The following is a 20154-nucleotide window of genomic DNA, read 5'->3' as shown; positions in this document are numbered from 1 at the left end:
TTCTATTTGAACCATTAAATGTTAATGTTAACTATACTATCCCTTTAAGCTATAGAATACAAAATGAAATTTCAAATAAAATATAGTTCTATTTAATTGTATTAATTTACTCAGTATCTTTTTTTTGAAGGAGAAACAATGCACTATTGGTTGATCACTGAACACATTGGTGAGCCAATCACAATCAGTATATAAGTATTTCTATCTATACATGTATGCATGTAACAATCATCATCTATAAGCTTGGTTCTCTGATACTACAGTGCTTTCAAATGAAACCATTTAATCTAAAGTATAAAAATGTAATGATGCAAATTAAATAACATACTTGCATTTTCAATATGATTAATCTAGTATTCCCTATCCTAATCCACTGAATATGTGTTTTTGTTTCATGTCCCTGTAAATTTATGGCTAAACTCAACATCATATAAATATTTAAATGTAACAATAGTTAAATTTCCGTATGTGCATCTAAAATAAATGTTCTATGTAAATGAGAACTAACATCATTTGCCTGTCCTATTCTTTGAAATACTATGAAATGAGAGATTACCTAAACAATCTAGGTTATTTCCCATTAATGTTTATGAAAGTGATATTCTTCATTAATAAAAAAATAACTTTCACATTGAGCTATTGATGATTCTAATACTCTAAGCACAGATAACATTCATGTTTGATGTTGTTTTTGTTACCTGAGGAGGAGATCGTAGATCTTGGAGGGGGTCCCAAAGCCCTTCGGACCTCAGCTGTATAATGCACATACAATATACATATTTAGAAATGTGAACAATCATACAAGTGATAACAATTAAATTAAAAGCAAAGTAGTAATAGCGAACATACCTGTAGATCGGCCAATGCTTGCTCCATCAGGGGTGCTGCACATAATGTCCGGGTGTGTGGCGACCGAGGAGAAGCTGTGGCTGGATTAAGTGTGGATACTGACGGGCAATAGGAGGGTCTCATCTCCAGCCGTGGCAGCATCACCAGCTGGAACTGCAGCACTGGTAGATGCTAAAACAAAATACATGAAATAAAATATTATTATCAATATTATTGCACATCATAATCTTAATAAACTTTAAAAAAAAAAACAAAAAAAAAAAAACATGTGCGACATCAATAACACAAGTAATATCATCTTACCTGCCAACTTGTCAGTATAATGCCCCACTAAATCCAGACCGAGTATTATGTTTGCTCCCAGCTTCTCCCGCAGCTGAACCTCATATTCCGATAGTTCAGCCACATATGGCGCGCCACCACCGGTCATACGTGCAGACTGTTTCTCCCTGGCCAGCTTGGCCTTTAAGATTCTCTTAATGTCAGAGAATGTTTTCTTACAGTGCCCCACCGTTTTGGGATGAGTCCCTTCGGCGGATACACTGCCAGCTATTGCTCTCCAGATCTCTTCTTTTCTGGAGAGCGAGGTCTTTTGGGCTTTAGAACCATAAATAAAATCATAGTGCTCTAAAACTAGGGTCACTAAAACTTTATTCTGCTCATAATTAAATTGTATGCTGCGCCCTGACTTTGTCTTCCCAGGCACAGACATAACAAGATAAAAATACAAATGTGTCGCAGCAAGTCAATAAATAGCAATAAATATGAGAATATTCAAAAGTATAGCTCTTGTACCTATAGCTCTTGTAAAGCATAGGTCAATATACTCCATTTTAAATTCCCTTTTATAGATAGGTAATACGTAGACAATCAGCAGTTAACAATTATAAAATCATCAAAAACTTTTACAGTATTAATAATAATTTCGTCATTGATGTCGCCTGTTTAATATAATTATAGAATAATAACGATCTATAATTGTTGTCTTGATGTCTCAGTAAAGCAATATTATTGAATGTTTTAAAATATATCTATGGCGCAATAAAAATTATTTGTTGACGGGGAATCCGTCATCCTTGTCTACAGTGTGTCATCCTTGTCTACAAGGTGTCATCCATTTCTACGGGGCGTCATACTTGTCTACAAGGGGTCATCCTTGTTTACATGGCCTCAGATTTGTCTATAGTGTGTACCATTTCACACGTATTATGTTTGAGAGGGCTATTGTCCGCCAGGAGAGGGATCACTTCTTTAAATATTTGATGATACTCTGAAGCCGCATGAATCCAGGCAATACTATGATAAAAATTAATTTTTATATTTGAATAAACCGTAAATTTAATTTGGTTTACGTTGAGTCATTAATGGTGCATGTTTTTTTATTTTTTTGGAATTATATAGTAATCGTCATGAACACGTGAAACATCTAATCAGCCAACCAAATATTAATATTTTTAGTTACACTTGCAAGAACTAGTGATGTCGCGAATAGTTCGCCTGTGAATAGTTCCCGGCGAACATAGCTTGTTCGTGTTTGCCGCGGCGGGCGAACATGTGCAATGTTCGATCCGCCCCCTATTCGTCATCATCATTGAGTAAACTTTGACCCTGTATCTCACAGTCTGCAGACACATTCCAGCCAATCAGCAGCAGACCCTCCCTCCCAGACCCTCCCAGCTCCTGGACAGCAGCCATTTTAGATTCATTCGGAAGCTGCATTGTTAGTGAGAGGAGGGACAGTGTAGCTGCTGCTGATTTTATAGGGAAATTCATAGCTAGGCTAGTGTATTCAGTGTCCACTACAGTCCTGAAGGACTCATCTGATCTCTGCTGTAAGGACAGCACCCCAAAAAGCCCTTTTTAGGGCTAGAACATCATTTTTTTTTCCTGTGTAATCTAATTGCAGTTGCTTGCCTGCCAAGCCACTTGCCCAGTGCCACCACTCATATCTGGTGTAACAGTAGTGTAAATTTAAAAAAAAAAAACTTTCTTGACTGTGAAACATCAGTCTGCTTGTGTAATCTAATTGCAGTTGCCTGCCTGCCAGCGTGTGTGCCAGGCTCACAGCGTATACTGTGCCCACTTGCCCAGTGCCACCACTCATATCTTGTTTAATAGTAGTGTAAGTGTACATTTAAAAAAAAAAAAACTTTTTGGACTGTGAAACATCAGTCTGCTTTTTTGTGTCAGGCTCACAGCTTATACTGGGCCCACTTGCCCAGTGCCACCACTCATATCTTGTTTAATAGTAGTGTAAGTGTACATTTAAAAAAATAAAAACTTTTTGGACTGTGAAACATCAGTCTGCTTTTTTGTGTCAGGCTCACAGCGTATACTGTGCCCACTTGCCCAGTGCCACCACTCATATCTTGTTTAATAGTAGTGTAAGTGTACATTTAAAAACTAAAAAAACTTTTTGTACTGTGAAACATCAGTCTGCTTTTTTGTGTCAGACTCACAGCGTATACTGTGCCCACTTGCCCAGTGCCACCACTCATATCTTGCTTAATAGTAGTGTAACTGTACATTTAAAAACTAAAAAAACTTTTTGGACTGTGAAACATCAGTCTGCTTTTTTGTGTCAGGCTCACAGCGTATACTGTGCCCAGTGCCACCACTCATATCTTGTTTAATAGTAGTGTAAGTGTACATTTAAAAAAAAAAAAAACTTTTTGGACTGTGAAACATCAGTCTGCTTTTTTGTGTCAGGCTCACAGCGTATACTGTGCCCACTTGCCCAGTGCCACCACTCATATCTTGTTTAATAGTAGTGTAAGTGTACATTTAAAAAAATAAAAACTTTTTGGACTGGGAAACATCAGTCTGCTTTTTTGTGTCAGGCTCACAGCGTATACTGTGCCCTCTTGCCCAGTGCCACCACTCATATCTTGTTTAATAGTAGTGTAAGTGTACATTTTAAAAAAAAAAAACTTTTTGGACTGTGAAACATCAGTCTGCTTTTTGTGTCAGGCTCACAGCGTATACTGTGCCCACTTACCCAGTGCCACTACTCATATCTTGTTTAATAGTAGTGTAAGTGTACATTTAAAACAAAAAACCTTTTTGGACTGTGAAACATCAGTCTGCTTTTTTTGTGTCAGGCTCACAGCGTATACTGTGCCCACTTGCCAAGTGGCACCACTCATATCTTGTTTAATAGTAGTGTAAGTGTACATTTAAAAAAAAATGACAGGCAGAGGCAGGCCACCCCGCAGGTGCCGTCATGGTCGTGGTGCTGTGATTCCCTTTGGCCCTAGAATAATGCCCAGTGTTCAGAGGCCACGTACCATGAACTCGAAAAGTTCTGAGGAGGACATAGTTGACTTTTGAACACAGGACACCCAATCTTCTATAGCTTCCGCTCCGAACCTTGATGCACCATCCTCCTCCAGCTTATCTTCAGGCACCTCTCAAGTTACCACTCGCCCGCCTGCTGCCGCCACCAACACTAGCACCACAGCCGCTTCACTTGATGTGTCAGAGGAGTTATTTACACATCAGTTGGAAGAAATGAGTGATGTGCAACCATCATTGACAGAGGATGTAGATAACAGTGATATGTCTCAGTCAGGCAGCATTACAGACATGGACGTACAGTGTGATGATGATGATGTTGTACCCGCTGCTGCTTCCTTTGTTGATTTGTCAGATACAAGTGAAGCGGTTGATGATGACGATGCATTCGTGAATGTCCCGTGGGTGCCCGCTAGAAGAGAAGAAGAACAGGGGGAAAGTTCAGATGGGGAGACAGAGAGGAGGAGGAGGAGACGAGTAAGCAGGGGGAGGTGTTGCCACCACCAGAATGCCGTCATCGCAGAGCTCAGCAGTGTGGCATTTTTTTTGTGTGTCTGCCTCTGACAACAGCGATGCCATTTGCAACCTGTGCCAAAAGAAACTGAGTTGTGGGAAGTCCAACACTTAGCTAGGTACAACTGCTTTGCGAAGGCACATGATCGCACATCACAAACGCCTATGGGATCAACACATGAGTAGAAGCAGCACACAAACTCAAAGCTGCCATCCTCCTCCTGGTCCAGCATCTTCAGCCACGTCAACCACTGCTGTCCTCCTTGCCCCCTCTCAACCATCCGCCACTCCGTCTCTCTTCTGGAGCAGTTCCTGCTCATCTGCCCACAGTCAGGTGTCTGTCAAGGACATGCTTGAGCGTAAGAAGCCAATGTCACAAAGTCACCCCCTTGCCCGGCATCTGACTGCTGGCTTGTCTGAACTCTTAGCCCGCCAGCTTTTACCATACAAGCTGGTGGAGTCTGAGGCGTTAAAAAAAATTGTAGCTATTGGGACACCGCAGTGGAAGGTACCCGGCCGAAATTTCTTTGCACAAAAGGCAATCCCCAACCTGTACTCGATTGTGCGAAAGGAAGTAATGGCATGTCTGGCACACAGTGTTGGGGCAAGGGTCCATCTGACCACTGATAGCTGGTCTGCAAAGCATGGTCAGGACAGGTATATCACCTACACTGCGCATTGGGTAAACCTGCTGACGGCTGCCAAGCATGGAATGCGTGGCTCTGCAGAGGAGTTGGTGACGCCGCCACGACTTGCAGGCAGGCCTGCTGCCACCTCATCTACTCCTCCTACTCCATCCTCTTCCATAACCTCCTCGGCTGAGTCCTCTTCTGCTGCTGCGTCTTGCTCCACATCAACGGCACCCCCCCAGCTCCCCAGGTACTATTCCACATCCCAGATACGGCAGTGTCACGCCGTCTTGGGGTTGACTTGCCTGAAAGCAGAGAGTCACACCGGACCAGCACTCCTGTCCGCCCTGAACGCACAGGTGGATCAGTGGCTGACTCTGCACCAACTGGAGATCGGCAAAGTGGTTTCTGACAACGGAAGTAATTTGGTGGCGGCATTGAAATTGGGCAAGTTGACACATGTGCCGTGCATGGCACATGTGTGTAATCTGATTGTACAACGCTTTGTGCATAAGTACCCAGGCTTTCAGGACGTCCTGAAGCAGGCCAGGAAGGTGTGTGGCCATTTGAGGCGTTCCTACAAGGCCATGGCGCACTTTTCAGATATCCAGCGGCGAAACAACATGCCAGTGAGGCGCTTGATTTGCGACAGCCCGACACGTTGGAATTCAACACTCCTAATGTTCGACCACCTGCTCCAACAAGAAAAAGCCGTTAACGAGTATTTGTATGACTGTGGTGCTAGGACAGCCTCTGCGGAGCTGGGGATTTTTTTGCCACGTTACTGGGCGCTCATGAGCAATGCCTGTAGGCTCATGCGTCCTTTTGAGGAGGTGACAAACCTTGTCAGTCGCACCGAAGGCACCATCAGCGACATCATACCATTTGTTTTCTTCCTGAAGCGTGCCCTGCGAAGAGTGCTGGATCAGGCCGTAGATGAGCGTGAAGAGGAAGAGGAAGAGGAAGAGTTGTGGTCACCATCACCACCAGAAACAGCCTTATCAGCATCGCTTGCTGGACCTGCGGCAATGCTGGAAGAGGATTGTGAGGAAGAGGAGTCATAGGAGGAATGTGGCTTTGAGGAGGAGGAGGAAGAACAACCACAACAGGCATCCCAGGGTGCTCGTTATCACCTATCTGGTACCCGTGGTGTTGTACGTGGCTGGGGGGAAGAAGATACCTTCAGTGAGATCACTGAGGACGAGGAACGGGACATGAGTAGCTCGGCATCCAACCTTGTGCAAATGGGGTCTTTCATGCTGTTGTGCCTGTTGAGGGACCCTCGTATAAAAAAGCTGAAGGAGAACGACCTGTACTGTGTGTCCACGCTACTAGACCCCCGGTATATGCATAAAGTGCCTGAAATGTTACCGAATTACTGCAAGTCGGAAAGGATGCAGCAGTTCCAAAATAAATTAAAAAGTATGCTTTACACAGCATATAAGGGTGATGTCACAGCACAACGGAAGCTAACAGGGGAAGAGGTGAAAGTAATCCTCCGACTCCCACGACCACGCCGGCAAGGACAGGACGCTTTACAGACGTGTTGTTGATGGAGGACATGCTGAGCTTTTTAAGTCCTATGCATCGCCACAGCCCTTCGGGGTCCACCCTCAGAGAACGACTCGACTGACAGGTAGCAGACTAATTCGCCTTAACTGCTGATCTCGACACTCTGAGGAGCGATGAACCCCTTGACTACTGGGTGTGCAGTCTTGACCTGTGGCCTGAGCTATCGCAATTTGCGATAGAACTTCTGGCCTGCCCCGCTTCAAGTGTCCTGTCAGAAAGGACCTTCAGTGCAGCAGGAGGTATTGTCACTGAGAAGAGAAGTTGCCTAGGTCAAAAAAGTCTAGATTACCTCACCTTTATTAAGATGAATGAGGGATGGATCCCGAAGGGACTGACATTGGGCGATACATTCGAGTAAAAAAGGCCTGATGAGATGAGCTGCCTTGGGCTAAAAATGGTCCACACGCTGCTGTATTTTATCTTGGAATGCCGGATGACTTGCGTGACTTATCTGCCACCAACTAGGGTTCAAGCCGCAATGTTTTCGGGCACTTTCTGCCTGGGAAACAAACATCAATTTTTCTGGCCGCTGCTACAACAGCGGCTACAACAATACCTAATTTTTCAGGCATGTGTACATGCCAAATTTTTCTGGCCTCTGGTGCTGCACTGTGGCTTCAAAAACCAAACCAAAAAAAAGGCACATAACAGGGATTAAACTGATAGGAATAGTACTACTTAACACACCACTCCTATCTGGTGGCACATTAGATTGCATGCGTAGTGCCCCAAATTTGATGTAGGATGACCGACCAAGCATCTTTTTCCATCTCCCGGTTCCTAAAATCCATGCCATATACACGTCCCCTGGCTCCGCAACTGCCTCTGGGAACCTTACCATGGGTCCCAGACCACACGTCTTGTAATTCTCTGTCTGGGAAATTATCTATCTATCAAATCTATCTATTTATCTATCAAATCTATCTATCTATCTATCGTATCTATCAAATTTATCTTGCATCTATTGATCTATCTATCTAATCTACATATCTATCTATCAAATCTATCCATCTCATGGCCGGACTGTTTTGTGACAGCCACTTGTGTTTCGGCCAAATGTCCGTCTGCCAAATGTCCGTCGGCTAAAAGTCCTGCCACGATTGCATGCACAGTGCCCCAAATTTGAAGTAGGAGGACCGACCAAGCATCTTTTTCCATCTCCCGGTTCCTAAAATCCATGTGATATACACGTCCCCTGATAGGGGGCGTAACAGGTATTAAACTGATCAGAATAGTACTACTTAACACACCACTCTTATCTGGTGGCACAGTAGATTGCATGCGCAGTGCCCCAAATTTGAAGTAGGAGGACCGACCAAGCATCTTTTTCCATCTCCCGGTTCCTAAAATCCATGCCATATACACGTCCCCTGATAGGGGGCGTAACAGGTATTAAACTGATCAGAATAGTACTACTTAACACACCACTCATATCTGGTGGCACAGTAGATTGCACGCGCAGTGCCCCAAATTTGAAGTAGGAGGACCGACCAAGCATCTTTTTCCATCTCCCGGTTCCTAAAATCCATGCCATATACACGTCCCCTGGCGCCGCAACTGCCTCTGGGAACCTTACCATGGGTCCCAGACCGCACGTCTTGTAATTCTCTGTCTGGGAAATTATCTATCTATCAAATCTATCTATTTATCTATCAAGTCTATCTATCGTATCTATCAAATGTATATTGCATCTATTGATCTATCTATATAATCTATGTATCTATCTATCAAATCTATCTATCTAGTGGCCGGACTGTTTTGTGACAGCCACTTGTGTTTCGGCCAAATGTCCGTCAGCCAAATGTCCGTTGGCCAAATGTCCGTCTGCCAAATGTCCGTCGGCTAAAAGTCCGGCCACGATTGCACGCGCAGTGCCCCAAATTTGAAGTAGGAGGACCGACCAAGCATCTTTTTCCATCTCCCGGTTCCTAAAATCCATGCCATATACACGTCCCCTGATAGGGGATGTAACAGGGATTAAACTGATAAGAATAGTACTACTTAACACACCTTATAATAACGCTGAGAGAGGCAACGTAGAGAGAGGAGTCTGAAGAAGAGGAGTCAGAGGAGGAAGGTGGCTTTGAGGAGGTGGAAGACCAAACACAGCAGGTGTCCCAGGGGGCTTGTTGTCACCTTTCGGGGACCCTTGGTGTTGTACGTGGTTGGGTGGAGGAAGAGACCTTCAATGACATCAGTGAGGACAAGGAACGGGACATGGCTAGCTTGGTATCCAACCTTGTGCAAATGGGGAGTTTGCGGTTGTGCAAATGGACTGTTTGCTTTCCTATAAGCTTTGCATACTTATCAAGGAGACCGAAAATAAACAACCGGGTGAGACTAACAGAAACCCGCATCCAGAAGCAAGTTAAAAAGTTTCCTTGAGCCTGGAGGCAATAGAGGCTGACTGCCTATTGTCATCGGAAGGCGGGGGATTTTTTGTTTCAAACAAGTGAAGACCAGTGGTAGCAGAATCTCGGTAAGCCGTTCCTGTTACTCCGCTAAAAAACAACTGCTTGAAGCCCAAATAGATACTTTTTTACACAAGGAACTGCAATATTAAGGTAAAAAGTATCTTAACAAAACCAAAGAACTTTGGCTCAAATAAGTTTGGATACAATCACTGTTATAACGGTTATATTTGAAATAACAAAACAACGTAAATAGAGACACCTGATTGGTCATTGGATTTGAGTCTAATGAACTTAAGGAGTTAGATCGATCTCCCAATTTTTGTTTTATACATCTTGAACACAAATATTTAGGAGACTTGGGAAAGTTTTGTTTTTATTTTTATAATCAATATCTGCTAACAGCACCGCTTACAAATATTAAATTTAAGAAAAGTTGGCTAATGATTAGGTTTTAGCATTAATGAATTGTTGTATGGTTTAGTTTAAAATTGTAATTTAAGAGTGCGCACTCCAAAGTTTTATTTTATGTTTAATTTGTAATTAATAAATTCAATTTGTCTTTAGCCCCTGTGAGCGCTTCTTATATATTTTTTAGATTTTAATATCTACCCATTTAACTGCCTACAGGTCAGTTTTTTATAAGAAGCTTGACAATAGTAATCTATCTATCGTATCTATCAAATGTATATTGCATCTATTGATCTATCTATATAATCTATGTATCTATCTATCAAATCTATCTATCTAGTGGCCGGACTGTTTTGTGACAGCCACTTGTGTTTCGGCCAAATGTCCGTTGGCCAAATGTCCGTCTGCCAAATGTCCGTCTGCCAAATGTCCGTCGGCTAAAAGTCCGGCCACGATTGCACGCGCAGTGCCCCAAATTTGAAGTAGGAGGACCGACCAAGCATCTTTTTCCATCTCCCGGTTCCTAAAATCCATGCCATATACACGTCCCCTGATAGGGGATGTAACAGGGATTAAACTGATAAGAATAGTACTACTTAACACACCTTATAATAATGCTGAGAGAGGCAACGTAGAGAGAGGAGTCTGAAGAAGAGGAGTCAGAGGAGGAAGGTGGCTTTGAGAAGGTGGAAGACCAAACACAGCAGGTGTCCCAGGGGGCTTGTTGTCACCTTTCGGGGACCCTTGGTGTTGTACGTGGTTGGGTGGAGGAAGAGACCTTCAATGACATCAGTGAGGACAAGGAACGGTACATGGCTAGCTTGGTATCCAACCTTGTGCAAATGGGGAGTTTGCGGTTGTGCAAATGGACTGTTTGCTTTCCTATAAGCTTTGCATACTTATCAAGGAGACCGAAAATAAACAACCGGGTGAGACTAACAGAAACCCGCATCCAGAAACAAGTTAAAAAGTTCCCTTGAGCCTGGAGGCAATAGAGGCTGACTGCCTATTGTCATCGGAAGGCGGGGGATTTTTTGTTTCAAACAAGTGAAGACCAGTGGTAGCAGAATCTCGGTAAGCCGTTCCTGTTACTCCGCTAAAAAACAACTGCTTGAAGCCCAAATAGATACTTTTTTACACAAGGAACTGCAATATTAAGGTAAAAAGTATCTTAAAAAAACCAAAGAACTTTGGCTCAAATAAGTTTGGATACAATCACTGTTATAACGGTTATATTTGAAATAACAAAACAACGTAAATAGAGACACCTGATTGGTCATTGGATTTGAGTCTAATGAACTTAAGGAGTTAGATCGATCTCCCAATTTTTGTTTTATACATCTTGAACACAAATATTTAGGAGACTTGGGAAAGTTTTGTTTTTATTTTTATAATCAATATCTGCTAACAGCACCGCTTACAAATATTAAAGTTAAGAAAAGTTGGCTAATGATTAGGTTTTAGCATTAATGAATTGTTGTATGGTTTAGTTTAAAATTGTAATTTAAGAGTGCGCACTCCAAAGTTTTATTTTATGTTTAATTTGTAATTAATAAATTCAATTTGTCTTTAGCCCCTGTGAGCGCTTCTTATATATTTTTTAGATTTTAATATCTACCCATTTAACTGCCTACAGGTCAGTTTTTTTATAAGAAGTTTGACAATAGTAACTATTTTAACATTTATAACATATAATTTTAACAATGCCACAGTCCAGGTGTTAGTCCCCTTCAAACAACTTTTCCATCACTATTATGGCCAGAAAGAGTCCCTGTGGGTTTTAAAATTTGCCTGCCTATTGAAGTCAATGGCGGTTCACACGGTTCGCCCGTTCGCGAACAGTTGTGGTTGTTCGCCGTTCGCGAACGGAAAATTTTAAGTTTGCGACATCACTAGCAAGAACCAGTAATCATCATGAACACGTGAAACATCTAATCAGCCAACCAAATATTAATATTTTTAGTTACACTTGCAAGAACCAATCAAATGTGTCTCTTTGGTATATTTCTGTCGCACTAAAAAATTATTTTAGATAAAAAAATTTCAGAGACAAAAATGGCGCAACGTCCACCAAGTTTTAGTGAGGGCGAATTACTTATACTGGTCTATGGAATGGACAAGTACTTTCCACGTAGAATAGGAGGTTGTAACACATATTATAGAGTGCTATGTCCCTTTAAGACCTGCTCTAGTCTGTTAACTGCCTTTAAGACTTTCTCCATAAATTCCCACAATGCCCAGTGCACTTTGTCAATTATTCTCAGTTGTGCAGGACTAAGAAGCTGACACCTTGTTCCTAAAAACTACTAAAGATAATTTCCTCAGAGAACCCTGTTTTTGGACTTTTACAACAAAGGAAATCATCCACTCTTTAAAAACTGCTTGCAGCAGTTATTCGTTATCAAGGACTTGTTAAATGCAACAGACAGGAGTCTGAATGGTTTAACCAGCATTTATACCAGAGACTGTTGTTTAAACCATCGCATTTACTTCATTCCCTAAAAGGCTTACTGGGACTCACTACCTAAATCATCATCCTGCTTATTGCGGTCATAACCGCTACCAAAAAGATTATATTCGGCTTGTTTTTCACTCATTCTTAGGCTGCCGATATTCCTCGCACCGGATTGGTGCTCTGCCTCACACACCCAGCCTGACGTCACTCCCGAACAGAGAGACGCCGTCTCTTTCTCAAACAAGCTCCGGTTTTGGACGCACCCGATTGGTGCACAGAGACACACCTCCAGATCTGTGAGTAGAAGCTTTAACGTTAACTACTGATTTCCAAGGAAGCAGCTAATTTAAAATTGCATATGTATTCAATGTTTAAGACTCAAATATAACCACCTTCAATCCTATATCGCAGCATAAGCCAAACCTGTCCTAACTTGTGAATATTCTATACAGCACTATTGCTGCTTCAAATTATTTGAATCTCTCCATAATTGGACTTTCCAGGACATCCTACCTCTCCTGTAACCAAGATTACATATCCCATTTAAAGGGACATAATCCAATTATCTCCATCCTCAAATAAAAACATTTAGATTATTTGCAGTTGTGATCCTATTATCTCCAAAACTCTTTCAAGGGAACTAGCTGAATTACAGAGGTGTACGAGGGATCGTACATGAGGACCGGGATAAAATCATCTACAAGATGACTTTTCCATACCACAGATCCCCTTACGTCAATTGCGTATCCTATCTTTTCAATGGGATCTTTCTAACTCCGGTATTTAGAGTCGTGGCTGAAGTGAGCGTTAGAAATCTAACAACAAAACTCCAGCCGCAGAAAAAAGTCAGTAGTTAAGAGCTTTCTGGGCTAACGCCGGTTCATAAAGCTCTTAACTACTGTGCTCTAAAGTACACTAACACCCATAAACTACCTATGTACCCCTAAACCGAGGTCCCCCCACATCGCCGCCACTCGATTACATTTTTTTAACCCCTAATCTGCCGACCGCCACCTACGTTATCCTTATGTACCCCTAATCTGCTGCCCCTAACACCGCCGACCCCTATATTATATTTATTAACCCCTAATCTACCCCCCACAACGTCGCCTCCACCTGCCTACACTTATTAACCCCTAATCTGCCGAGCGGACCGCACCGCTATTATAATAAAGTTATTAACCCCTAATCCGCCTCACTAACCCTATAATAAATAGTATTAACCCCTAATCTGCCCTCCTTAACATCGCCGACACCTAACTTCAAACATTAACCCCTAATCTGCCGACTGGAGCTCACCGCTATTCTAATAAATTTATTAACCCCTAAAGCTAAGTCTAACCCTAACACTAACACCCCCCTAAGTTAAATATAATTTACATCTAACGAAATTAATTAACTCTTATTAAATAAATTATTCCTATTTAAAGCTAATAAAATAACAAAGACCCCCAAAATAAAAAAATGCCCTACCCTATTCTAAATTACTAAAGTTCAAAGCTCTTTTACCTTATCAACCCTGAACAGGGCCCTTTGCGGGGCATGCCCCAAAGAATTCAGCTCTTTTGCCTGTAAAAAAAACACATACAATACCCCCCCCCAACATTACAACCCACCACCCACATACCCCTAATCTAACCCAAACCCCCCTTAAATAAACCTAACACTAAGCCCCTGAAGATCTTCCTACCTTATCTTCACCATACCAGGTTCACCGATCGATTCAGAAGAGCTCCTCAGATGTCGTGATCCAAGCCCAAGCGGGGGGTTGAAGAGGTCCATGATCCGGCTGAAGTCTTCATCCAAGCGGGAGCTGAAGAGGTCCATGATCCGGATGAAGTCTTCTATCAACGGCATCTTCAATCTTCTTTCTTCTGGATCCATCTTGCAGACCTCCGACGCGGAACATCCTGCTGGCCCAACGGACTACCGACGAATGAAGGCTCCTTTAAGGGGCGTCATCCAAGATCAGAACAGCCAATAGAATGAGAGCTCAATCTGATTGGCTGATCGGATCAGCCAATCGGATTGAACTTGATTCTGATTGGCTGATTCCATCAGCCAATCAGAATTTTCTTACCTTAATTCCGATTGGCTGATAGAATCCTATCAGCCAATCGGAATTCGAGGGACGCCATCTTGGATGACGTCCCTTAAAGGAGCCTTCATTCGTCGGTAGTCCGTCGGGCCAGCAGGATGTTCCGCGTCGGAGGTCTGCAAGATGGATCCGGAAGAAAGAAGATTGAAGATGCCGTTGATAGAAGACTTCATCCGGATCATGGACCTCTTCAGCTCCCGCTTGGATGAAGACTTCAGCCGGATCATGGACCTCTTCAGCCCCCCGCTTGGGCTTGGATCACGACATCGGAGGAGCTCTTCTGGATCGATCGGTGAACCTGGTATGGTGAAGATAAGGTAGGAAGATCTTCAGGGGCTTTGTGTTAGGTTTATTTAAGGGGGGTTTGGGTTAGATTAGGGGTATGTGGGTGGTGGGTTGTAATGTTGTGGGGGGGTATTGTATGTGGTTTTTTTTACAGGCAAAAGAGCTGAATTCTTTGTGGCATGCCCCGCAAAGGGCCCTGTTCAGGGCTGGTAAGGTAAAAGAGCTTTGAACTTTAGTAATTTAGAATAGGGTAGGGCATTTTTTTATTTTGGGGGTCTTTGTTATTTTATTAGGGGGCTTAGAGTAGGTGTAATTAGTTTAAAATTGTTGTAATATTTTTCTGATGTTTGTAAATATTTTTTTATTTTTTGTAACTTAGTTCTTTTTTATTTTTTGTACTTTAGTTAGTTTATTTCATTGTAGTTTTTTGTAGGTATTGTATTTAATTTATTTATTGATAGTGTAGTGTTAGGTTTAATTGTAACTTAGGTTAGGATTTATTTTACAGGTAATTTTGTAATTATTTTAACTATTTTAGCTATTGTACCTGGTTAAAATAAATACAAAGTTACCTGTAAAATAAATATAAATCCTAAAATAGCTATAATATAATTATAATTTATATTGTAGCTATATTAGGATTTATTTTACAGGTAAGTATTTAGCTTTAAATAGGAATAATTTATTTAATAAGAGTTAATTAATTTCGCTAGATTTAAATTATATTTAACTTAGGGGGGTGTTAGTGTTAGGGTTAGACTTAGCTTTAGGGGTTAATAAATTTATTAGAATAGCGGTGAGCTCCAGTCGGCAGATTAGGGGTTAATGTTTGAAGTTAGGTGTCGGCGATGTTAGGGAGGGCAGATTAGGGGTTAATACTATTTATTATAGGGTTAGTGAGGCGGATTAGGGGTTAATAACTTAATTATAATAGCGGTGCGGTCCGCTCGGCAGATTAGGGGTTAATAAGTGTAGGCAGGTGGAGGCGACGTTGTGGGGGGCAGATTAGGGGTTAATAAATATAATATAGGGGTCCGCGGTGTTTGGGACAGCAGATTAGGGGTACATAGGGATAATGTAAGTAGCGGCGGTTTACGGAGCGGCAGATTAGGGGTTAATAATAATATGCAGGGGTCAGCGATAGCGGGGGCGGCAGATTAGGGGTTAATAAGTGTAAGGTTAGGGGTGTTTAGACTCGGGGTACATGTTAGGGTGTTAGGTGCAGACGTAGGAAGTGTTTCCCCATAGCAAACAATGGGGCTGCGTTAGGAGCTGAACGCGGCTTTTTTGCAGGTGTTAGGTTTTTTTTCAGCTCAAACAGCCCCATTGTTTTCTATGGGGGAATCGTGCACGAGCACGTTTTTTAAGCTGGCCGCTTCCGTAAGCAACTCTGGTATCGAGAGTTGCAGTTGCGTTAAATATGCTCTACGCTCCTTTTTTGGAGCCTAACGCAGCCATTCTGTGGACTCTCAATACCAGAGTTATTTTAAAGGCGCGGCCAGAAAAAAGCCAGCGTTAGCTACGCGGGTCGTTACCGACAAAACTCTAAATCTAGCCGTAAGAAAGGAGATTTAAAAAAAAAAAAAAACGAAAAAACAAACAAACCATGCAACATCATAATTATTAATCATGCTGCAAGAAAGTTTACTCATAGAGATAAATATTTAAAAATATATTATGCATGTACACATATATATATATATATATATATATATATATATATATATATATATATATATATATATATATATATATATATATATATGTTTGTGTGTGTGTGTATATATATATATATATATATTCTTAATCCAAAAAAATATTTAGATATGTATCTATATCTACATATTTAATAAGTGAGAGAAACAGACAGACAGAGAAATAATATAGATCTAATTATCTAGCATATGTGTGTGTATGTGTGTATATATATGTGTATATATATATATATATATATATATATATATATATATGTATATGTATATGTATATGTATATGTATATGTATATGTATATATATATATATATATCATATACAGGCCCGGACTGGCCATAGGGCATACCGGGCAAAAGCCCGGTGGGCCGCCAGTTATCTTAGCCCCGCCCACTATTTTCTGTACATACCGAGTGTGCCCCTAAATGTTTATTATACTATAATTAGTGTTAAATGTTAATGTGCAGTGCTAGTGTGGCTACCCTGAATAATCTGCACTGTAAAACGGCTGCACTGCCTTATAAGGAAAGCACGGCCGTGATGAGCAGGCAAGGGGACACAGACTACTTGCATACAGCGGCCGTGAGACTGAGCATCTACTTACTTGCAAGTTTGTCTCACAGTCGCTGTATGTGCTTGAGGACATACTGCTACTGAATGATGCAGCCGAGGGTGGGAAGAGGAGCAGGGGCCCATGAGATCTGACTGTAATGGATGGATGGTTTGGGGGAACTGAAAAGTGTTGTCATGTGACCTCCTGCTCCCCCACATCACTTCCTCCCAGTGTAGCTGCGCCCGCACTACAGGAGGGAAGAGTGTGAGGGAGGCAGGCAGCAGCAGCATCCTGCGAGTTGGTAAGTCTTGAGTTTCCAGATATCCCAACTCTCCCTGAAGTTTAGGGAGTCTCCCTGATTGTAATAGCGGCTCCCTGATGCCAGCAAATGGAATGCAATCTCCCTGAAACTCCAAGTACCATGATCCAATGTGGCCCAAATCCAGAAAAGTGTTTCTTTAAGGAATGCCTTTAGTTGCTGGGACGTTATAGAACCCTCAAAGCATCAGTAACCAATAAGCCCCCACTGATTCTAATAAAATAAAACACAAATACTCCCTTATTTACTGCACGTAATTAAACTTCGGATCACTGGAAAATAGGTTTGTTGTATGTGGTTGTGCAATAAAGCTACTTTTTTTTTAAATGTGACTTTAGTGGGAAGCTACTTTAACGATAAGTCTCTATCTTATTTAGGGTTTTAAGGTGTCCAATATATAACTGGGGGGGGACGGCGGCACAGTAGCGGGTGAAGCCACCTCCCTGAAATGAGTTTTTGCAGGTTGGGATGTCTGAGTTTCATATAATGATTACTCATATAGCAGCAGCCAGCAGGGGCGGAACTATTACTAGAGCGGTGGGGGCCAACAAGCAGAGCATCAGCAGGCTCCTGTGTTTATACATGTCCGGCATTTTTTCATTCACGTTTTGGCTAGAGAGGCTAATGCCGGCTGTACATTATGTATGCATTTATTTTATACTGTCAGCCTGCCTGGGTGTTAGACTGAGGCCTAGATTTGGAGTTCGGCGGTAGCCGTCAAAACCAGCGTTAGAGGCTCCTAACGCTGGTTTTGGCCGCCCGCTGGTATTTGGAGTCAGTGATTAAAGGGTCTAACGCTCACTTTACAGCCGCGACTTTTCCATACCGCAGATCCCCCTACGCCATTTGCGTAGCCTATCTTTTCAATGGGATCTTTCTAACGCCGGTATTTAGAGTCGTTTCTGAAGTGAGCGTTAGAGCTCTAACGACAAAATTCCAGCCGCCTGAAAATAGCAGGAGTTAAGAGCTTTCTGGCTAACGCCGGTTTATAAAGCTCTTAACTACTGTACCCTAAAGTACACTAACACCCATAAACTACCTATGTACCCCTAAACCGAGGTCCCCCCACATCGCCGCCACTCAATTTAAATTTTTAACCCCTAATCTGCCGACCGCCACCTACGTTATATTTATGTACCCCTAATCTGCTGCCCCTAACCCCGCCGACCCCTGTATTATATTTATTAACCCCTAACCTGCCCCCCACAACGTCGCCGCCAGCTACTTACAATAATTAACCCCTAATCTTCCGACCGCAAATCGCCGCCACCTACGTTATCCCTATGTACCCCTAATCTGCTGCCCCTAACATCGCCGACCCCTATATTATATTTATTAACCCCTAATCTGCCCCCCTCAATGTCGCCGACACCTGCCTACACTTATTAACCCCTAATCTGCCGAGCGGACCTGAGCGCTACTATAATAAATGTATTAACCCCTAATCCGCCTCACTAACCCTATCATAAATAGTATTAACCCCTAATCTGCCCTCCCTAACATCGCCGACACCTACCTTCAATTATTAACCCCTAAACTTCCGATCGGAGCTCACCGCTATTCTAATAAATGGATTAACCCCTAAAGCTAAGTCTAACCCTAACACTAACACCCCCCTAACTTAAATATAATTTTTATCTAACGAAATAAATTAACTCTTATTAAATAAATTATTCCTATTTAAAGCTAAATACTTACCTGTAAAATAAACCCTAATATAGCTACAATATAAATTATAATTATATTATAGCTATTTTAGGATTTATATTTATTTTACAGGCAACTTTGTAATTATTTTAACCAGGTACAATAGCTATTAAATAGTTAAGAACTATTTAATAGTTACCTATTTAAAATAATAACAAATTTACCTGTAAAATAAATCCTAACCTAAGATATAATTAAACCTAACACTACCCTATCAATAAAATAATTAAATAAACTACCTACAATTACCTACAATTAACCTAACACTACACTATCAATAAATTAATTAAACACAATTGCTACAAATAAATACAATTAAATAAACTAGCTAAAGTACAAAAAATAAAAAAGAACTAAGTTACAGAAAATAAAAAAATATTTACAAACATAAGAAAAATATTACAACAATTTTAAACTAATTACACCTACTCTAAGCCCCCTAATAAAATAACAAAGCCCCCCAAAATAAAAAATTCCCTACCCTATTCTAAATTAAAAAAGTTACAAGCTCTTTTACCTTACCAGCCCTGAACAGGGCCCTTTGCGGGGCATGCCCCAAGAATTTCAGCTCTTTTGCCTGTAAAAAAAAACATACAATACCCCCCCCCCAACATTACAACCCACCACCCACATACCCCTAATCTAACCCAAACCCCCCTTAAATAAACCTAACACTAATCCCCTGAAGATCTTCCTACCTTGTCTTCACCATCCAGGTATCACCGATCCGTCCTGGCTCCAAGATCTTCATCCAACCCAAGCGGGGGTTGGCGATCCATAATCCGGTGCTCCAAAGTCTTCCTCCTATCCGGCAAGAAGAGGACATCCGGACCGGCAAACATCTTCTCCAAGCGGCATCTTCGATCTTCTTCCATCCGGTGCGGAGCGGGTCCATCTTGAAGCAGGCGACGCGGATCCATCCTCTTCTTCCGATGTCTCCCGACTAATGACGGTTCCTTTAAGGGACGTCATCCAAGATGGCGTCCCTCGAATTCCGATTGGCTTATAGGATTCTATCAGCCAATCGGAATTAAGGTAGGAATTTTCTGATTGGCTGATGGAATCAGCCAATCAGAATCTAGTTCAATCCGATTGGCTGATCCAATCAGCCAATCAGATTGAGCTCGCATTCTATTGGCTGTTCCGATCAGCCAATAGAATGCGAGCTCAATCTGATTGGCTGATTGGATCAGCCAATCGGATTGAACTTGATTCTGATTGGCTGATTCCATCAGCCAATCAGAAAATTCCTACCTTAATTCCAATTGGCTGATAGAATCCTATCAGCCAATCGGAATTCGAGGGACGCCATCTTGGATGACGTCCCTTAAAGGAACCGTCATTAGTC

The 20154-nt window shown here is 41.9% G+C and overlaps 1 long non-coding RNA gene across 1 annotated transcript in view; it reads left to right on the top strand.

Annotated features, from left to right (window-relative positions):
- Positions 1–11941: 11941 nt before the first annotated feature.
- LOC128640337 (uncharacterized) overlaps positions 11942–20154 on the top strand; it is a 20172-nt gene continuing 11959 nt past the window's right edge. Inside the window, exon 1 of the long non-coding RNA XR_008399330.1 lies at positions 11942–12430. This is a non-coding gene — a long non-coding RNA (uncharacterized LOC128640337). The remainder of the gene's footprint in view (positions 12431–20154) is intronic.

Source organism: Bombina bombina, chromosome 9 (assembly GCF_027579735.1).
Source record: "Bombina bombina isolate aBomBom1 chromosome 9, aBomBom1.pri, whole genome shotgun sequence".
NCBI lineage: Eukaryota > Metazoa > Chordata > Amphibia > Anura > Bombinatoridae > Bombina > Bombina bombina.
This window is presented reverse-complemented; position numbering and strand designations above follow the sequence as displayed.